At 36.5% G+C, this 21,385-nt stretch overlaps 1 pseudogene; it reads left to right on the top strand.

Annotated features, from left to right (window-relative positions):
• The first annotated feature begins 830 nt into the window (after positions 1-830).
• Positions 831-2,874, top strand: LOC142442640 (heat shock cognate 71 kDa protein-like; annotated as a pseudogene).
• The last annotated feature ends 18,511 nt before the right edge of the window (positions 2,875-21,385 follow it).

Here is a 21,385-nt window from a genome sequence, read left to right as displayed (position 1 = left end):
TTTACAGATAAGAGTCAGATCTTACTAAAGTAGATCTAGTTTCCCTAGACTAAAGGACCTATACCTGCGTGAATATAGGGTGGGACATCAGTGAAGGGTAGATAGTGAGAGGGAAAACTACAACATCCGTCCCGTTAAAGGATGAAGAAAGCTTCTTTCGTTGAGTTATGCTAGTCACAACTCATCAAATTAGGTATATGGATAGACATAGTCCTAATAACAGAGATCTTCCATGCTGTTTGATTAATATGCTTTGTATCTTAATATGCGTCTTGTGATTCTCTTAGGAAGACCTCAAATTCTTCATTAAAAAAGTAGGGTACAAATGATTAAATCCTCCCTACTCAATATCTTGCAAGTTATTTGGCTTACTCAATTTCTGCATCATTGGCATTTGGCATAGATCACTGACTACCCTGCTTTAGAGAATAGCTTGCTATACTATTCAAGGTCTCATTTAGAAAGGAGACATTGAACAAATTTAACTCCTTTTGATTCTGGAAAAGCATGTCCTAAATATTATGTCAGGTAATTAGAGCACAGATGCTTAGAGCAGTTTGATGTATGATAATTTTACATAAGGGTTCATACTGAATGATTTTGAGACATCTCTTCCACTCATTTACAGATATCTATATCTATACATATCTTGATTTATATATATATACCAAAATACCAGTTATGTTTCTAAGGTACTGTTCCTTCTATGATATGCTGATGTTTGACCTGGCTTCTCAGGGTTACATCAACCTTTGTGGTAATTTAATTTACATAAAAGATTTTTGTGGGTCTCATTTAGCACGGCGGCAGCTCAGTAGTCTGCCTTTTTTTTTTTTTTTTTAACTTCACCTGGTCAGCCATCTGCGCGGAGAGATCATGTCTAAGGGACCCGCTGTTGCCATTGATCTTGGCACCACCTACTCCTGCGTGGGTGTTTTCCAGCATGGGAAAGTGGAAATAATTGCAAATGATCAGGGCAACCAGACCACCCCAAGCTATGTTGCCTTTACAGACACGGAGCGATTGATTGGCGATGCAGCAAAGAACCAAGTTGCTATGAACCCCACAAACACGGTTTTTGATGCCAAACGTCTGATTGGACGAAGATTTGATGATGCAGTTGTACAGTCTGATATGAAACATTGACCCTTCATGGTGGTGAATGATGCAGGCAGGCCCAAAGTCCAAGTAGAATATAAGGGAGAAACAAAAAGCTTGTATCCAGAGGAGGTCTCCTCCATGGTTCTGACTAAGATGAAGGAAACTGCAGAAGCCTACCTTGGGAAGACAGTCACCAATGCTGTCGTCACTGTACCAGCCTGTTTTAATGACTCTCAGCGCCAGGCTACCAAAGATGCAGGAACCATTGCTGGCCTCAATGTACTTGGAATCATCAATGAGCCAACTGCTGCTGCAATTGCTTATGGCTTGGACAAAAAGGTTGGTGCTGAGAGAAATGTGCTGATATTTGACCTGGGAGGTGGCACGTATGATGTGTCGATCCTCACTATTGAAGATGGCATCTTTGAGGTAAAATCGACAGCTGGAGACACCCGCTTGGGTGGGGAAGATTTTGACAACTGAATAGTCAATCATTTTTTTGCCGAGTTCAAGTGCAAGCACAAAAAAGACATCAGTGAGAACAAGAGAGCTGTGCGTCGCCTACGCACTGCTTGTGAACGTGCAAAGCGCACTGTCTTCCAGCACCCAGGCCAGTATTGAAATTGATTCTCTACATGAAGGCATCGACTTCTATAACTCTATCACCCGTGCCCGATTTGAAGAGTTGAATGCTGACTTGTTCCGAGGCACCCTGGACCCTGTGGAGAAAGCCCTTAGAGGGGCCAAGCTTGACAAGTGGCAGATTCATGACACTGCCCTGGTGGGTGGTTCTACCCGTATTCCTAAGATTCAGGAACTTCTTCAGGATTTCTTCAATGGAAAGGAACTGAACAAGAGCATCAACCCAGATGAGGCTGTTGCTTATGGTGCAGCTGTTCAGGCAGCCATCTTATCTGGAGACAAATCTGAAAATGTTCAGGACCTGCTGCTCTTGGATGTCACTCCACTTTCCCTGGGTATTGAAACAGCTGGTGGAGTTATGACTGTTCTTATCAAGCGCAATACTACCATTCCTACCAAGCAGTCACGGACCTTCACAACCTACTCTGATAACCAGCTGGTGTCCTCATTCAGGTTTATGAAGGTGAACGTGCAATGACCAAGGACAACAACCTGCTTGGAAAATTTGAGCTCACTGGTATACCTCCTGCCCCACGTGGCGTTCCTCAGATTGAAGTCACTTTTGATATTGATGCCAATGGCATTCTCAATGTATCTGCTGTGGATAAGAGTACTGGACAAGAAAACAAGATTACCATCACCAATGATAAGGGTCGCCTGAGTAAAGAAGATATTGAACGGATGGTCCAGGAAGCTGAAAAGTACAAAGCTGAGGATGAAAAGCAGAGGGATAAGGTGTCTTCTAAGAATTCACTTGAATCTTACGCATTTAACATGAAAGCCACTGTTGAAGATGAGAAGCTGCAAGGGAAGATAAATGATGAGGACAAACAAGATTCTTGGCAAGTGTAATGAAATTATCAACTGGCTTGATAAGAATCACACTGCAGAGAAAGAGGAATTTGAGCATCAGCAGAAAGAGCTGGAAAAAGTCTGCAACCCCATCATTACCAAGTTGTAGCAGAGTGCTGGAAGTATGCCTAGAGGGATGCCTGGTGGCTTCCCTGGTGGTGGAGCTCCTCCATCTGGTGGTGCTTCATCTGGACCCACCATCGAAGAGGTTGATTAAACCAAGTAGAGAATAGAAACAGCATTGTTCCACATTTAAAAATGGAAGGACCCAAATTTTTGTAGCACATTGACCCAGCAGTAAGGAGTTAAAGCTGCTATAATAAATTTCTGGGCATTCTCCATACTTAAACATACAGTATGCATAGGGGATATCAAGTCAACATTGCACTTTGTTAGTGCTGTTACTGTAAGTGGAAGATGCAATGCCTTGAAAATAAAGCGGTATTTAAATTGGCAAAAAAATAAGATTTTTGTAATTTAATTCCTGAATGTAGTTTTCTTTTATATGGAATGAACTAAGTGTGAAGTTCATTCAGTCCAGTTCAATTCAATTTTAACACAGTATACCTGTATCATGCTGATTATTTTTTCATATTTTTGATGTTAGTTGTCACCATACTGTAATATTTATTTTCAATATGCTATATCCATGAGAATGCATAGGCTTCTTGGAATAATATCAGTAAATTTTAATACATGTGTAAATTTATCAGTAAATATTTGCTAACTGGTTTGCCCAGATAAATAAAATCAATGCCACTCATATACATATAAGAAAGAGCAAGCTTTATATCAAGAAGTAATTTTATGTCAAGAAGGCACTCCAGCCCAGTACAACGTAAGTCCATGAGTCTTCTTCAGACTCATGTAGGTGCAAGCAGATGATTCAAATGGCCACACCCACAAGAAGATAGCGCCAGGCTACCACTTCATTGATAGGTTGACTTCCACTCCCACCACTACATAAGCACCATCAACATAAAATTTAACTTCCACAATCCTTTAGGCTATTTTCTCTTAAAATTAGCTATTCTAAATATATTGTATAATTTAATAAAAGAGCATAGACAAAACAGCTTGGAAAAATGATAATAACATTACAACCTTAATAATGTTGTGATTTTTAGATATTATATAGTTGGTTCCAACACATAATCACAACCCTATGTGCAACAGAATAAAAGCCTGACTAGTTTTGCATCTATAAGGCAGTTACATTTAAGCCCATTATAGCAACTGCAATACCAATCCATCTCATGGAGAACCTTCCTCCTTTTCTTCGATCATCTAATTTACTAAGCTTCATGTCCTTTTCCAGGACTCATTATTCACTACCACAGGTTGATTTGTAATCAGAGGACCCAAAATAGGATTTTTGAAACTAGAAACCTTCACTAGAACAGATAGACTCATTTTTCTCACAGGGAGAAGCTGGTGGATTTGAATCACCAGCATAGTGGCTAACAGTAAAGAACTTACTGGAAAGTGCTACCAGGGTTCCAGTATGCATGAGATGTATTTCTACCCTTGATTCTAAGGGTAGTGGAGTCTTACTTTATATTTATAGCATTACCTGATGAAAGCTGATTGAAAAGTTTGGAATAAGATTTTCATTTCTCATTTTCAAATTTGAAAGTACAGAAAACTGTGATTTGTAATTCAAGTTCTACTTATTAACTCAAAGAGTGTTTATCCATTTTAACATTAACTGGATTTCTTAAGAATAGTTTCTTAATACATGATTTATTTAACTAGATATTCCTTGTTTGTTTGTTTGTTTAAAATCCAAATTGTGAAGGCCTAAGGAGTCCTAGTAGCGGATTACCCAAGATGAGTAGTTGGAAACCACCCACCACTATGAGGGAGAAAGATGAGGTTTTCTACTCCAATGAAGATTTATGTTCTTGGAAACACACAAGGGAAGCTTACCCTGTTTTATAAGATTGCCATGAGTCAGAATCAACTTGATGGTATAGAGTTTGGGAATTTGAGTTTAAAGACCCTGCTAGGGGTGACTGTGGTGTCAGATCGGGTTAACTACCAGAAGAAGACAGTTTCAATGTAGAGCTGTTCCCAGAAGAAACATGAAGCTTTCTACTCCTGTGAAAATTTATAGTCTCACACATCCTACATAGATAGGGTCACAATTAGTCCGAATTAAATTTATAGTAATGAACTTATTTTGCTCTTGCAAGACACAAAACTGATTATTCCAATGTGAAATGTTGTGCAAATTGAAATCTATTTACACATAAATATAAGGTTAACATTGTCTTGCTTGTTGACTTTTTAAGTGGCTTGAGTATGGTAATTAAAATCTCATCTAAGCTCAATTATGATAGATTCTGTAAAGTAACATTATATATTTTTTCTTCTTGAACATGAGAGGTGGTTGTTGATTCTATTGGAAGCTGTCAAGGTTATTTTGAAGTCAATGACAATATTATTAAACTAGAAACAGAACACAATTTGATGAAGTATAAAGCAGTATGCTATTTTATACGTCTAGAATCATCTTCCATTAAAAAAACCTAAAAAATAAAAATGAACAAAGGTAAGGTATATCCCAAAATAGAGAGCTTAGCTCAAAATAAAATTCATACAATTTATAAGTGTACATACCAAAAAGTAATTTTTTATCCTACATTCAGACCATGTTTTATTTAATATATCAAAACAGGCATTTTAAAAACATTTTGGGGGGGGCTTGTACAATTTTTTATCATAATCCATACATTCACCCATTATGTCAAGCACATTTGTACATTATTTGCCATCATCATTGTCAAAACATGTGCTCTCTACTTGAGCCCCTGGCATTAGTTCCTCATTCCCCCCACCTCTCTCCCCTCCCCCTCCCCCCTCCCTCATAAACCCTTGATAATTTATAAATTTTTATTATTTTATCATATCTTACACTGCCTGACATCTTCTTTCACCCAACAAAAAAGAAAACCAATAACCCAACAAAGAATAAATTAATAAAACTTTTTAAAAGATCTACATGTGACCTCTTCCGTGGGGGACATACAACAGAAAGCTGGGTGAGGGGACATGTCGGACACTACTGGCTATATGGAGGAGTCATCTTTGAAGAGGGGCAGAGAAGACTATCAGAAGCATTTGTCCCAGCGCTGTGTCTGCAGTGGCCAAAGCTGCAATGAGAGGTGCCGGGGGAGACAGTGGGAGGAGCAGCCCTGAGGCTATGAAGCACCTTCTCCTCATATGGTTTGAGACTGGAACTCAGAGACAGCGCAACAGGCTGCTTTCTTGGCCCACACAGGCAAAAATCAAGGGATCGTGTGGCGGAAAGGAGTAAAGACTGAGGAATAAGGAAATGTGGTTGCTGACTAATGAGAGGCATTGCTGTAGACCAATGACTGCATCCTTACTTTTTACTGATTCTGAGTTGTGGTTACCTATTAATTTCACTAATAAACCCCTTTCATTGTGGGTTTTGTCTGTGAGTTTTGTGTGACTATTACAATGAATTATCAAACCAAGCACAGAAGTAGAGTGCTTTCAGGAAAAAAAAATCATTTAAGAGTAGGTAAAGAAGAATGAAACTTACAGGATATCACACCTCATGCCATTATCAAGTTTATTTATCCTAAAAAGCACTGGAAGTGCTGTTTCCAGGTTTATAGGACATACTGTTAAAAGTTTATGATTCTCATCAAGTTTGCTTACACAGGTATTAATTTTTCCTTTCAATTTGATTTAAAAATATTTATACAAGCTATCATGTAGTTGAATTAAATCCTTGATATTTTTGCTGTTATACCCTTGGAAAACTCTAATCTCTGACAGACGAACAGTATATAATTCAGATCTTATCCAAAGATTGGCCTAATTTTATAGTGACTTGAAACAGAATTTGCTAATGAATTGGTCAAATACAGAACAAAGTAAAATTGTGCATAAAATATAGTTAGCATAAGAACCAAAACTGCTGTATAATTCTGATCAATTTGATGTCATCAAAGATTTTTACCTACTATTATTATAGATCTTCCTCAAATACAGAACCATTTGTATTTTAAATGAATAAAATAGACATTGAATAGCTTAAAGATAACATGTTAATTCCAAAGATCAAATAAATGATTAATTTCTATATAGTCGTAATCATTAAATCTTGAAAGTTTTTGATTGAATACATTTTTTCATATGTCTGGAATAAAGTTATATATCACTGTTAGGCAGGATTCTTTAGAGAAACAAAACCACAACACTTAAGAATATATATATATATATATATATATATATATATATATATATATATATATATATATATATATATATATATATATAGGTTTATATACTGAGAAGGAGCATAAGAGCTAATTAATCCACCCTGTAGTACAGAGGGTTTAGTCAGCTCACTTCCATGGAACAGTTAACATAAGGGAAGTCCTTCAACTCACATGGATGCATGGGTTCAAGGTCAAGGTAGCAGATAGTGGAGTCCTCCCTTGGGCAAGGCAGGCAGAGTCTGCCCACAGGCAGCAAGCAGCAGGGTGGGCCACCAACAGTCAGTAGCTCAGCAGTTTAGGGAAGAAGGCCCTGAAGGATATTGAATGCAAACAATGCAAGGCACCAGCGTCCAAGAGTCTCAAGCTCAAGCAACAGCAATGTCCACACCATCAGTGTAGGGAAGCAGGTCTCAAATGCAGCTCAAGCTATAGTGACAGAATCCATAGGTCGGCCTGACCCAGAGGTAGTATAGCTCACAGGTTGAGGCAGAGAACTAGCTAAAACAGCAGCATGCTCCAGCACACGCCTATCACCAGAGAACAAGAAGGGGGTGGGGCTGGCATTGCAAGCCATTTATCTCTCTGCCCTCCAAACAAACAGTGACCTGAAATACCACATGTTCCTTTTGGCCACATTGGCACAAAAAACCTAATTATCCAAATCGCTGAATACTACAACTCCATTTCAGTTTTCTTTTCTTTTTTTAGTCTCTCAGACCAATATTTGGATCCAAAGGGTAAGGAATCTGGAGGGTTTTAAGCCTGCAAGCCTTTTCTTTTTTTTATTAATTATGATTCTTCAAAAATATTTGCTCAGCTGTAAAAGTTTTATTTTATGTTTAAGCAAATTTATTGGCATATAATGCACATATCATACAATTCAATAGTTCAATCGCATCAAAAATCGATGTAAAATCATCATCACAATCAGTTTTAGAGCAAGTTCTTCATTTTTGTACTCGTTATTAGCTCCCCTTTTCCCCGTTCTCTTCCACAATACTCTCAAGGCTTCTTATTAAAAAGAATATTCTATGTAATTTCAAAACCCATCTCAATAAACAATTAAAATCAGTAACAATATACTTTTAAATTCCCCCATAAATGTGGTACTCATTTTCCTCCTTCCCATTATTCTTATTCTCTGTGTAATTCCTGTCCCTAGCTCCTCCCATACCCTACCTTTGTCTCTAGCCTCCTTGTAGTCTTCAAATTATTGCCTTTTAGTTTGAAAATTATTTTTCTTCATTTTTGTTTATAATGATGATGTCATTAAATATTTACCTTTATAAGACTAACTTTCCTATGCATAATGTTCTCTAGTTGTGTCCTTGTCTTGTGGTGTGCAAGAGAATCCTCAATGTTTTTATTGATGCATAACATTCTGTCGTATGAATATAGCAGAATTTGCCAATCCATTGCTCTAAATCAGAGTTTTTTGTTGTTCCCATGTTTTCACTCTTATGGAAATTGCTTCAGTGAACATAGGTGTGCACATATCTGTTCCTGTCGTCTTCTTTATTTCTTCTCTGTCTTACAGGCTTGCTATGAGTCAGTATTGATTCGATGGCAGTGAATCAAGTTGAGGGGTTACAGGGTCATATGATAATTAGAATATATTTTAAATGATGATATATTGTATAATTACTCTTATGATGAACATCTATGGAATTTTAAGCTATGCTAACTTCATTTATACTATATTTAGGAAGTTTAAGAATTTTCACTTTTATTTATTCAAGAAAGTATTTTAGTAGATAAACCATTTTCTTATTTGTCAATACTCTATGATATATACATTTGATTAACTATATGTAATTTTTCCCTTCACTCTCCCTACTGAGTATACATATCTTCTATGATCATATGCCTTCCTTCAAGTATTTATGTATAATTCATGTCATAACCAGTTTGTTGCACTCATCCCTTTATCATAAATTTATGATAATAAATTTGAGCCAAGTAAAATGTTAAGTTACTTAATTTTGACTTTTACCTTGAATTTTGAACTTAATACTCAATTTATGTGATAAGAAGCTTCGGAGACTCCCTAGGGGACAGAAAACAGAAAAGTGGTTGAAGGGAGATGTCGGACAGTACAAGATATGACAAAATAATAATTTATAAATTATCAAGGGTCCATGGGGGAAGGGGGAACAGGGAGGGAAGGAAAAAATGAGGAGCTGATGCTAGGGGCCTTAAGTGGAGAGCAAATGTTTTGAGAATGATGAGGGAGATGAATGTACAAATGTGCTTTACACAATCGATGTATGTGTGGATTATGATAATAGTTGTATGAGCCCTAATAAAATGATTAAAAAAGAAGAAGAAGAAGCTTCAGAGAAAAAAATAATTTATTTTTTCTCATTCAGTATTATGCATTTGGGAGTTAAATTAATTCAACAACAGCTAATCATAATATACATAAAAGTTAACATTTAAATATAAATGATGGAAATATATTATTTTGTATGAATACAGGTAGAGTCTAGGTTATGAATATGACCTATTCTTGTGTCTTTAAAAATTTATAGATATGTCAGAAAAGTACATAAAGTTCTTATTTAGCTTTACAGTAGTGGGAGCATGAGCTCTTGTGGCATAGTGTGTTACATATTGCATAGTGTGTTACATGTCAGGCTGTGAACCACAAGGTTGGCATTTCAAACCCACCAGCTCTTCCTCAGGACAAAGATGAGGCTTGTTATTTCTGTAAATAGCTACAACCTTGTAAAGCCCCAGGGACAGTTGTACTCTGTCCCTTAGGTTCACTATGAATCCGAAATGACTTGATGGCAGTGAATTTGGTTTTGTTACTCACTCACACTCACTTACTCACTCACTCACTCACTCACTCACTCACTCACTCACTCACTCACTCACTCACTCACTGCCATTGAGTAGATGCTAACTCCTAACCACCTCACAGGGCAGAGTATACCTTCCCCTGTGTGTTTCTGAGAGAGTAAATGTAAGTAGAAAGCCTCCTCTTTCTCCCTCAGAGCAGCTGGTGGTTTTAAACTGCCAATCATGTGCTTGGCAATTCAATATGAAACTTACAGTGTTCCTACTTATTTGAGTTAGTCCAAGAAAACACTCAAGGCCTTTCAATGATTTATATTGAACATGAGCAACAAATGAATGGTATTATAATGCATAATTTTTTTAAGTAGGACATAATTCAATCATATCAAAGTGAGGGCAAATTTACACAACATTCAAGCAGGGCTTCAAAACAATGCTGCCCTGTTCACAGATGTTAGCCTACTAAGCTATTTGCTATGAGTGGCTTTTCACATAATAATCTGCAAATAATCCAATCTCAATCATCAGGTTTATATATGGGATCACTATGTTCCATCAGGGTTTCCCATTCCTGGGCTTCTCAGCTTAAATTTTGCCATTTTGTTTGCTCTGAGGAAATTTTCAAATTATAAAAATTCAGGTTTATCTCTGTTTTTCTTTGTCCACTATGACAAAATTGGTCCAGAACTCTCCAGTAAAGGGGCATTAGCAAATCAGGTTTGATAACATAGGGATGGTTTGCATTCAAGTGCAGACCATCATGCTCAGGTTATTTCACAGTTATCAAGATTCAAAGGAAAGTTCTTGTGATAGTTATTTGGGATATATTTAACACTTTTGTCTTAATAACTATTTTAATATGAGGGCTCAAATTTTTCATGGGAAAAATCTATTAGTTTTTAATTCCACTTTTTCATGAACCTTTAAAAGCCTCCTCTCATGTAGAAGGCTTCACCAACTAAGGGGACAAAAACCAGAGATTTCAATTTATAAAATATTGATTGTTCACTCTTCCTGAAGGAAAATTGTGAAACTGTCTTGAAAGACTGACAACAAAATTTCCAGTTACTAATACCCTGTATGAAACTAATGTGTGCAGAAACTATCTGTATTTCCATTACTGAAACTCCTTGGATCTTTAACAACCTACCTCCTTTTGCTGACGTAGACACCCTGTATACACACAGAGAGAAATGCAGTTACCTAGATGCATTAGGAGCCTGGGGGGGGGGGGGAGTTAGTGGGAATATGCCCTGTGCTGCTAACAAGAAGGTCAGCAGTTCAAATCCTTCACAGGACGAAGATGAGGTTTTCTGCTGGCCTCAGAAAACCAGACAGGGAAGTTGTTTTAGCAACCCTGCCCTATAGGGATTCTATAAGTCAGAACTGAGGCACAATTACTCCAGAAAAGGGAATTTTGGATTTTACCTCAAATTTAAAAGAAATAAATAAAAGCAAACTCTGTGCCATTGAGCTGAACTTCTCCTGTTCAATATCAAGGCTGTAACTCTTTATGGGAACAAAGAGCCTCTTCTTTCTTCTGGTGATTTCAAACCACTGACTTTGTGATTCACAGGCTTATGTGTAACAACTACGCACCAGGGCTCCTAGATCAGTAATAAAATATGGTAGTTTATACATTATAAACACATACACAGATGTGCACTGGAGGCACTTTCAAAAAGTTTGTGGAAAATTGAATGAAAACAGAATGGATTTTTACATGAACTTTTTCAAGACCCTGTGTGTGTTTGTATGTGGTTATAGTGTATGTTTTTATACCTTTAGGTCAAAATTTTAAAACAATCATAAAAGAGAGGATTTTAATACACTTTACAAAAGTACAAAAGTTCACCAAATATGGAATTGATGATGGCAGTTAATTGTGTGTATGTGTATGTGTGTGTGTGTATGTGTGTGTGTTTTAAAAAGTGAGCCCTTTCATTATCAATTTACATTTTATTTGGGGGGAGGGGTATCATCAAATAAAAAAGAACATTATTGGCAAATTCAAAATCTTTAATCATCAAAATACATATTTCCAAAATTTATTGTTGAAATAGTATACAATCTGAATTAATTAATTTTCTAGCCAGGAAATGTTTTTTTTTCAAGACTATGGTATGATGCCTTGCATACAAAATCACCTAAATAGATATGATTGCTGCTACTTATTTTTTCTTAATTATTCAATACATTTATTTCTCTCAAACGAGGAATGATTAAATGAATTAAACAACAGTCAAACAATTAGATTCAGTATGAGCATTATGGACCTTCTTTGCATACTTTTTGTTTTCAAGGTCAATCATTGCCTAGAAATATATAATTATTTTCCTTTGAAGATAAAAATACATTATTTAATCTTGAATAAATCTGTTAATAACTAGGGTACTTTCAAAACTACTCCCTTCCAAATAGGAAGGACAACACAATCATATTTAACATACATACAGTGAGTGGTTGCGGATGTAACCAACGGAATACAAATTACTGCAAATTCCAAAACACGGATCAAGAATAAAAGCAACAAGAAGAAGGTGCAATATATGTTTCTACTTTAATAATAATAAAATAAGAGTAGAACAAGTCTTTATTCTGAATAGATTATTGATTGTTGAATTTTCTAGATTAAAGAGCTTTAAAGCATTTGCATTAAGAAGTTTTAGCACCAACACTGCTACATTGCTGCTTGTATCCTCTTTAATACTTAGTTCTGTTGCCAGTGGAATAAAGCTATACTTTTAAGTCTTCATAAATAACCTTTTCAAAATCTCTTTCCTGGAAAGTTTATCTATTGGATTAGGTATCAGAAAAAATTGTTTTAAAATGTCATTGAAAAGAACCTTGTTCGATACTGTTTATAATTATAGCAGTGGAATTAGAGTCAATATGTGGGTTACTATTTCATAACTAAAGAAGAAATTCAGAAGTCTCCCCAATTTCAAGGCTGCTCAAAATAACCACAACAAAATGAGCAAATGAAAAACAAAAGCAAAGGGTGCTAAAAGTCATTTGCAATTAGTTACTAACATACAAGTTGGTGGTTTGGATCCATGCAGTGTCAGGGAGATATAAAAAGCCTGATGAACTTCTTCCAGAAAATTTTTTGTTGTTTTTAAGTACTGATGAGCCAGTTCCAGATTATGCTGGTCTTATACACAAATGTGCCCCAAAACATCATTGAAAATATACAGTATCTGTTTTTATTGTCTGACATCAATTCATATTTTTACAGAGTATGGTAAAAGATACTGTGGACACACTACTTAGAAATAATTCATTTCCCCCTCTTGTCATTAATAGAATACAAACGTCAGATACCAAACTGAACCCCTATCTTCTAAATGCAAGAGAAAAAAAATCGATGAAGAAATGCTGTTTCTTTATCTCTCCACTCCTTCCATCATAACAAACTTTTAATTAAACATCCATTGATGGTCAGGCATTTTGATATGTCTCGTAAACAGGAGCGTGAGAGGGATGTTGCTCAGTGTGCTCAGTGTGTTCTGCCTTAGAACAAATCTATGCACATTAGGACGAAGCCCTGCTTGGACTTTCCTATCCTCACAATTGTTGATACACCTGAGCCTGCCTTTGCATCCACCGTATTCATTCACCCAGGTCTTCTTTTCCGTAACCCTGTACCACGGATTATGCTATTCAAGAGACTGATCCCTCCTGCAACAGGCTCGGTCTCTCCAGCCTCAATTCCAAGGAGTTCCCTGACTGTGTATTTGAATCCCATTGCCCCACAAATTTCCAAAGTCCCCTCATATAACAAAAGGAAGCATCGTGAGACCATGCACTATGCTTGGAAGCATTGGGAGCGTGGTGGGTTCTGAACTGCTAACCTCACAGTGGTGGGTTCTGAACTGCTAACCTCACAACAACCACGGCCTGGGATAACAATGGGACTTTCTAGGCCATAAGTAGTTAGAGATCTACAGGGACTCTCCTAACCTGTAGGATCACTGTCACTTGGAATTGATTCAATGACAATGAGTTAGTTTTGTTTTTTTGTTCAAGATCATTTTATTGGGTGCTCATACAGCTTTTATAACAATCCATACATCAATCGCATTGTGCATATTTGTACTGTATTTGGTCATCATCATTTTCTAAGCGTTTATTTTCTATTTGAGCCCTTGGTATCAGCTGCTCTATTTTCTCTCCTTACCCCACCCTCGTGAATCCTTGATAAATTATAAATTATTATTTTCATGTCTTATACCAACCGACTGCTTTCTCCCTTCATCCTCACCCCTCCTTTCCCCTTTTCTCCTGGTATCACTACTCCCATTTTGGTCCCTGAAGGGTTTACCGTATCTGGAATCCATGTATCCTGAGCTCTTATCTATACTGGTGTAAATGTTCCAGTCTATCCACAGCTGAAAGGTAAGACTGATGTAATGATAGTAGGGAGGTGGTGGTGTCAGGAAGCCTCAAATAACCAGAGGAGTATTGTGTGTTTCTTCAATGCGATACTGCACTCATGTTTTCTCATCCCTTCCTTCTGACCCTTCTATGAGGGCATGTCCTATTCTCTACAGATGGGTTTGGGGCTCTGCTCTGATCCCCCTCAGTCTCAAAAGTTTGTGGTTTTTTGAGGTTTGTTTGTTTTGGGTCTTCTGATGCCTGTTACCAGATCCCATCAACACCTTATGATCACACAGGCTAGATGGCTTCTTGTTTAACTTCAAGCCTTTAAGACCCCAGACACTATATCTTTTAATAGCTGGGCACCATCAGCTTTCTTTACCACATTTGCTTATGCACCCATTTTGTTTTCAGAGATCCAGTTGGGAGGGAGAGCATCTCAGAATGCCAGGTTATTAGAACAAAGTGTTCTTGTATTAAGGGTGGGCTTGAGCAGAGGCCCAAAGTTCATTTACTTCCTCAATGTATGGCCATATAAATATATGTACATAGATCAATAACCTCTATTTTATGAATTAATATATTTACATATATACACAAGTATGTTTATACCTCTATCCATAGCTTTGCTTCCTGGATTATTCCTCTGTTTCCTTATACCTTCCTCCTGCCCCACCATCATGCTCACCCTTCTTCTGCCTCTGGGTTGTTTTTTGCGTTGTTGTGTTTTATGTGTTTTCTTTTTTGTAACATCTGTAAAATTATTATTCTTTGTGCCCACTAAGGCAACCACCATGATCTTACAGCCAAGAAATCATTATGAATCATTTCTACTCTGTGAATTAAATCAATACGATTTGGAATGGATTCAGTTTTGTAATTGTTTTGGTATGAAAGCAGTGGATCTTTGGAAGTTAAGAGCTGTTCTTAAATAATAGACAATTTCTGCAGAGATGGTGAACTAGTGCCCTTTCTTAATTCTATTTTGGATTTAAAATGAATATATACAATCATGCCCCTTCTCATTCTGTACAAATCCCTGGTTGTTATTCACCTATAAGTACCCCTTTTCCTTCCTTTCCCCATATCTGCTCTTAGAAATATTTAGAGTCCTGAAAACCCTTTATAGGTTCATTGTGAGTCAGAATTGATTTGATGGCAGTGAATTAGGTTTCTTATATTCGAACCATTCTTCTTGATTGTGTCATTCCTAGCAAAGTGAATCATATGATTTTCTGATCAACAGAGCCAATATCTGTCCATTTCAACTCACTTATGCCTAGGATATCAATCTTCATGAATTCCAATTTATTTTTCATGACTTAAAATTTCACTAGATACATATGTTATACATTTCATTTTCTTTTTATTATTGGATTTTTCCAACTGTTTCTTCTCATCAGCAATGGTCCCATCAGGGATTGACTTCCAGGAAGCCTTTTACTCTCTCAGGTTTTACTTCAACTACTTTGAGCAGGTACCTACTCCTTAGTCGAAGTTTGAGTGCCTTCTGACTCAAGGAGCCCATCCCCTGACAGTAATGCAGGCAATGTTCTGATTTTGCTCACTAGGCCTTCAGTGGCTGACAGTTCTTCCATGCTGTGCTCAACGTTGGCAGTGGTTACTTCCTCAAAGGGGGCAGCCAATTCCTTCTGCGTAGCCTATTCTTAATCTGGAAAGTCTGCTGAAACCTCTTCCCTCTGGGTGATCCTGCTGGCATTTGAAATGCCGGTAACACAGCCTCCAGCATCACAGCAACACAGAATCCACCACTATAGGGCAATTTGATATTCAGTGGTAGGTATTTTAATATATGATTGTGGTAAATTATTAATAATTCAGGATACCACCTCTACTCTTGATGAAACTCAGCTCAATTTAACTTGTTGGTGTGAGGTCCTTAGTGTAAAAGGATTGGTTTTGACTCAGTGATTTTGCCCAGGACTGTGCAAGTCTCACAACTGCAGATTTGCTTGAACACTTGTTTCTCAGGGTATTATCTCTTCTGCTTTCCAAGAACAGTGTCTTTGCCCAGGAGCTAGCCCAAACCAATAGCACATCAGCATAAACAAGATGAACGCTGATCATCGTGCAGCTCTAGAAGTATTCTGTCTGTAAAATGAAAACGTGCTCATTCTTCTGACAATCTATATGATTTATTCCATATTTTCCCCAACATTTAAGTATGTAAAGAGGTATTTTATTTCTCTTGTTCTTTGTCTAGCTTTCACTTGCAGTTGAAAAGAACTTCAAGCAGTAGATTGAGATAGGCAGACCTTAGTCATCCAAGTAAAACAACATTAAAAATAGCATTTTGTAGAAATTTTCCAAAATCAATATAAAATATTGCTATCTCCATAAGCATTAATTATAGATTTGGGTCAAATTAATTTCTTGACAGCTTTCATATTTTCTGTTTATCATGGTGTTACTTATTAATTAAATTTTGAGGATTTGGGTTTTTATAATTTTAGGTATAATCTATACTGAACACTGTAGCATATGATCTTCATAAAAAATGATGAAAGATTTCATTGTATCAACAAGCAATGTTGTGTCATCTCCATATAAAACACTTTTAATGTCTTCCCTTCAGCTCCGGGGCCTAATTCTTTTCCACATATTCCAGCTTCTCATCATGCAACATGTTCCTGATTTTAAATTGCACTGTATCCCATGTTCTGTTCGAATGATGGCCTCTTCCTCTGTATAGGTTTCTGATGTGTGATGTTTGGAAAATTTTTGAAGCAGAATAGTTAGTCCTGGTCCTCACAACAATTTAAAACTTATTTGAAAGTAATAAATATACATATACAAACATATGAAATCACCATTATCTGAATATCTTTGGGAAATTTTATAAATGAAAATATGATCCCACCCCCCTCATTTTCAATTTTATGTAGACCTATCAGTACATACAGAAAAGGCACATGTGGCTGGGAAACCGGATTTGTCAATTGATGTATCCTATTCACAATGTTTTCCAAAATTTGTTTGATTCACAGTTCCCTGCTTTTACACACTCAGCAAACACAGGCAAACAACATTCTGGTATTTTCCACCGTCAGCCAAGATCCATCAACTGTACCCAACAGTATCCTTTGTTCTAAATCCACTTTTGAATTTCTGGCATTCCTTGAATATGTATTTTTGCACTATTTCAATCATTAAATTATTTTCAGCAAATTTTTTCTTGGCTATCATATTAGTATAGTAATATTTTAACTAATTTACACATTCCATAGCATCACTTTTCTTTGGAATGTGACTGAAAATAGATACCTCCCAACTGGTTGGCCAGGAAGCTGTCTTCCGAATTTCTGCACATGGTTGAGTGAGCACTTTCTTCCTTGCCTCCACTTGTTGGAACATGATGGTTGGTATCTCATCCATTCCTGGAGTCCTGGATTTCACACATGCCTCCAGTGCAGTGCAGAATTGATCAGGCAGTATCATCGTTTCTTGAGTACCTGCTAACCCCTGAAATCACTGGATCAAAGCAATGTTGGCACAGTGAGATTCTTCATTGCTCCCATCTTCTTTTGATGTTTCCTGTACCATTCCACTTGGAGGCACCTACTGTCCTTCAGTCTAAAAATTCAAGCTTTGATTTTTTTCGACAGTTCTTACAACTTGTTAAATACCTACTGTTGTCTTCCTTGCGGGTTTTAGAGTCTCAGGGCTTTGCACATTCCTTTATAATATTTTACTTTGTTTTCTACATATGGTCTTCAGTTTTTTGACTTCATATCTTCCATTGGCTGTGTTCAAGGGAAAGTTTCACAGTCTCTCCTGGCACTTATTTTAGTCTTCCCTTTTGTGTTAGTTTTTCTACAATTTTCCATTTTTTTCATGTATCACACCTCGATGTCACCCCACTACTCTTCTCCTCTGCAACTTACCAGAACACTGGCAGCTAGATACTTCATGATCGATCTTAAAATATATATTTTAATGACTGTAATCCACTGTTGTCTGTTATTCCAGACATATTGGATCATATGATTATATCCTTGACATCTTCATTTTTCATGATGTTACCTATCTGCCCAGTTATGAGGCTCTTTGTTTTCTTTACCTTAAGTTGTAATTCATATTGAAGTCTCCAATTTATGATTTTCACCAGCAAGTACTTCAAATACTTTCAGTAAACGCGTTTGTGTCATCTTCATATTTCAGGCTGTTAATATACCTCCCTCCAATTCTGATGCCCATTCTTTTCCATATAGTCTAGATTCTCAGATTATGTGCTTTGCATACATCTCAAATAAATATGACGAGAGGACCGAGCCTTGACGTATATCTTTTCTGAGTTTAAACCAGACAGTAATCCTTTGCTGCATATATACAACTGTATTTACAATTTCCACATGAGCACATTGAAGGGTTTTGGAATTCCCAATCTTCTCAAAGCTGTCCATAGTTTCTTATGACCCACACAGTTGGATCCCTTTTCTGAGGGGTATATAAGATATATATTCCAATATCCTATGACATCATGTCATGTCTTAAGTGTAGATTCCTTAGGAACTCCAAAACCAGAACCCAAATTCCCTGCCATGGAGGCAATTATGAATTATAATGCCCCTTTAGGACTATTGGTGTGAATTACCAAGATTGTAACTCTTTTTTTTTTTTACTGTAACTCTTTATGTAAGTAGAAATCCACATCTTTCTCTAACCAAGCAGCTGGAGGTTTGAACTGTTAGCCTTTCAGTTAGCAGCCCAAACTGTAGAATTTATAATGGTACATAGGCCTAAACAGGTTAAGAGAGAATATAAATGCTAAAAAAAACAAAAACCCTGAAATAATTTCCCCCCAAATAGGCAAGAGTATTGCCTATTTCACTCAGGGGGACATTTAATATGTGTATGAAAATGCACTGAGTCACACTCTTTATTAGGAAAATCCAAATTAAAATGACATAGCATTACATACCCACTAGGATTTGTAAGGAAAAAAGAGTGCAGGGAGGAAGGAAGAGTTATTGACAACAGTAGGAGGGTAGACAACTTTTTTAACTTTGTAGAATTTTTAAAAAATGTTAGAGTATAACGTGAAAGTAAATGGTAGGAAATAATTCTGTACCTTTTTATGATCTTAAAATACTTTTGCCCTTTCACCTATGAAGTTATTCCTAGTTATCCAAGAGAAATAATGTACTCCAAATAAACACTTATTAAGAACATTATTGCAGTTTTGCTATACATGCACATAAAACTTGAAATAGTACAACATCATTCTAGGGAAGAATGATTTTTTAAATAATATATTTATAAAATAGGACACTACCAGAAACAAGAAGAAATTAATGATTAATGCATGAAACAAACTGTTTGTCTTGATAAATTATTATGTTGAACATGAATTAAGACAGAATTTAAAATATGTATGTTGGATTGGAAGCCTATGTTTCCATTTATATATTATTTAAGAACAGGCAAAACAAAATCATGATTAGTGAAATAAGTGACCGTCTCTATGGCTTTTTAAAAGTTCCCTGTTTGGTGATTCCAACTCTAGAAGTAGAGCAGAACTGCCCTGTAGGTTTCCGAGGGTCCAATCTTTACAAAGGCAGCTTGCTAAATCTTTCTTGGATTGGCTAAAAGATTCAAACCACCCCCTGCCCTATCTCCTCTTGCTGGCAGCACTATCAGGGTTTCTTAGGAGGCCTGCAGGTCTGGATCAATTGGCAGGGTAGGAGGGTGCTTTTTGAGAGACAGAAATATTCCATCATTTAAATCAGGGTATTCATTACATGAATATTTAGATTCGTATATATATTTTTGAATTATAGACTTCAGATGTTATTTTTACTCTATGTGAAGTTTACATCAATTTAAAATCTGTCTGGCTTTTCTAATTCTCATAAATTTATTTTAGTAGATGAGAGAAAATGAAAATAATTCCGTTCTTTACCTAATATTTTTATTCAATTAAAAATGAAGCAGAAAATATAGTACATCTGTGAGACATTAACACACTTAGAAAGCTATTGGTTAAGAGTTCGAGTGCTCACCATGGGGCATCAGTTCAAAGCTGCTAGTTGTTGGTTAAAAGAAAGATGAGGTTCTGCCCCATAAAGATTTATAGCTTTGCAAGCTCTATACAGGGACACGTTGAATCTGCAACAGGAAAGAAGCAGAAATATGTTTTCGCTAGGTGTTTGAATCTTACTCAACATTCTTCCAAATTATTTTCTTTTTTCATAACCTCCATTCCTCTCTTCCCATCAATAAGTTTACTCAATATTCTTTAAAATGTCATTGAATTCTATCCTCTACAATATTGATATAGATAAATTTTTAAAAATTACTTTATCAATTTCTATGAAATAAATGTTAATGTTTTATGTTGTGTTGGAAGGCTGTTCAACATGAAGTGTCATGAGGTACCATCCAGTCAGTTCAAACTCACGGTGACATTGTGTCCAACACACCACACGCCCTGCTACCACCGTCCTCGTAATCAGTCTTATGCTTGAGGCAGTTGTTGCAGCACTCTGTCCATCTGCTTGTCGAGGGTTTTTTCCACTGACTTTCTAATTTATCAAGCATGATGTCCCTTTCCAGGGACTGGTCTCTGCTGATAACCTGCCCAAAGTACATGAGGCGAAGTCCCACCATCCTTGCTTCTAAGGAACATTTTATGTTTTCGGAATGAGTCAAAATTGACATTATGGCAGTCAGTTTTAGTATATTATTCCTGGCTCGCTTTCTTCTGTATAGATGCTAAACTGACTTGATTTTAGTACTGCTTTCCCTATTCATTTCTACAAATGTTCTAGATATACCAAATCTGAAGTCATGTTTTGATGGGCTTGTCTTTGATTTTGTTTGTTGTTGTTGTTGTTATTAACTATTAGGGCTTTTTGGGGGGTCACATTTTTTGAGAGTCTGCCATGTAATTTGTACCTGCTTTCATGGGCAACAAACATCTATGCATTTGATTTCTTTTTTTCATTTAAATCAAAACTAAAAGTGGATCCAGGAAGTGCCAAAAGCTGAGCGGTTGCTCAAACACCCCAGGCATCCTGTCAAACCGGATTTGCGTGATCATCAAGAATAGTTAACATTTTTATTAATATCAACATACGCATCCGTTTGGCAAAAAATTTAGACTTGAGTTTTAAAGCACTGACCTTGAGTGAAGAATTTTAAAGTAAATACCTTATAAAATGATCATTTTAGGGAATATGTTACTCTAAGTCATCTTTGAAAATTATTTGTAATGTTTAATCCATCATTGTATGACCTTCTCTAAAGGAAAGGAAAATGTAAATCTCCCAGACAGAAGAGAACAAACTGTCAGAAAAATAAAACCACATTTTCTAAGGAATGCCTATAAC

Source organism: Tenrec ecaudatus, chromosome 3 (assembly GCF_050624435.1).
Source record: "Tenrec ecaudatus isolate mTenEca1 chromosome 3, mTenEca1.hap1, whole genome shotgun sequence".
Lineage (NCBI taxonomy): Eukaryota > Metazoa > Chordata > Mammalia > Afrosoricida > Tenrecidae > Tenrec > Tenrec ecaudatus.
This window is presented reverse-complemented; position numbering and strand designations above follow the sequence as displayed.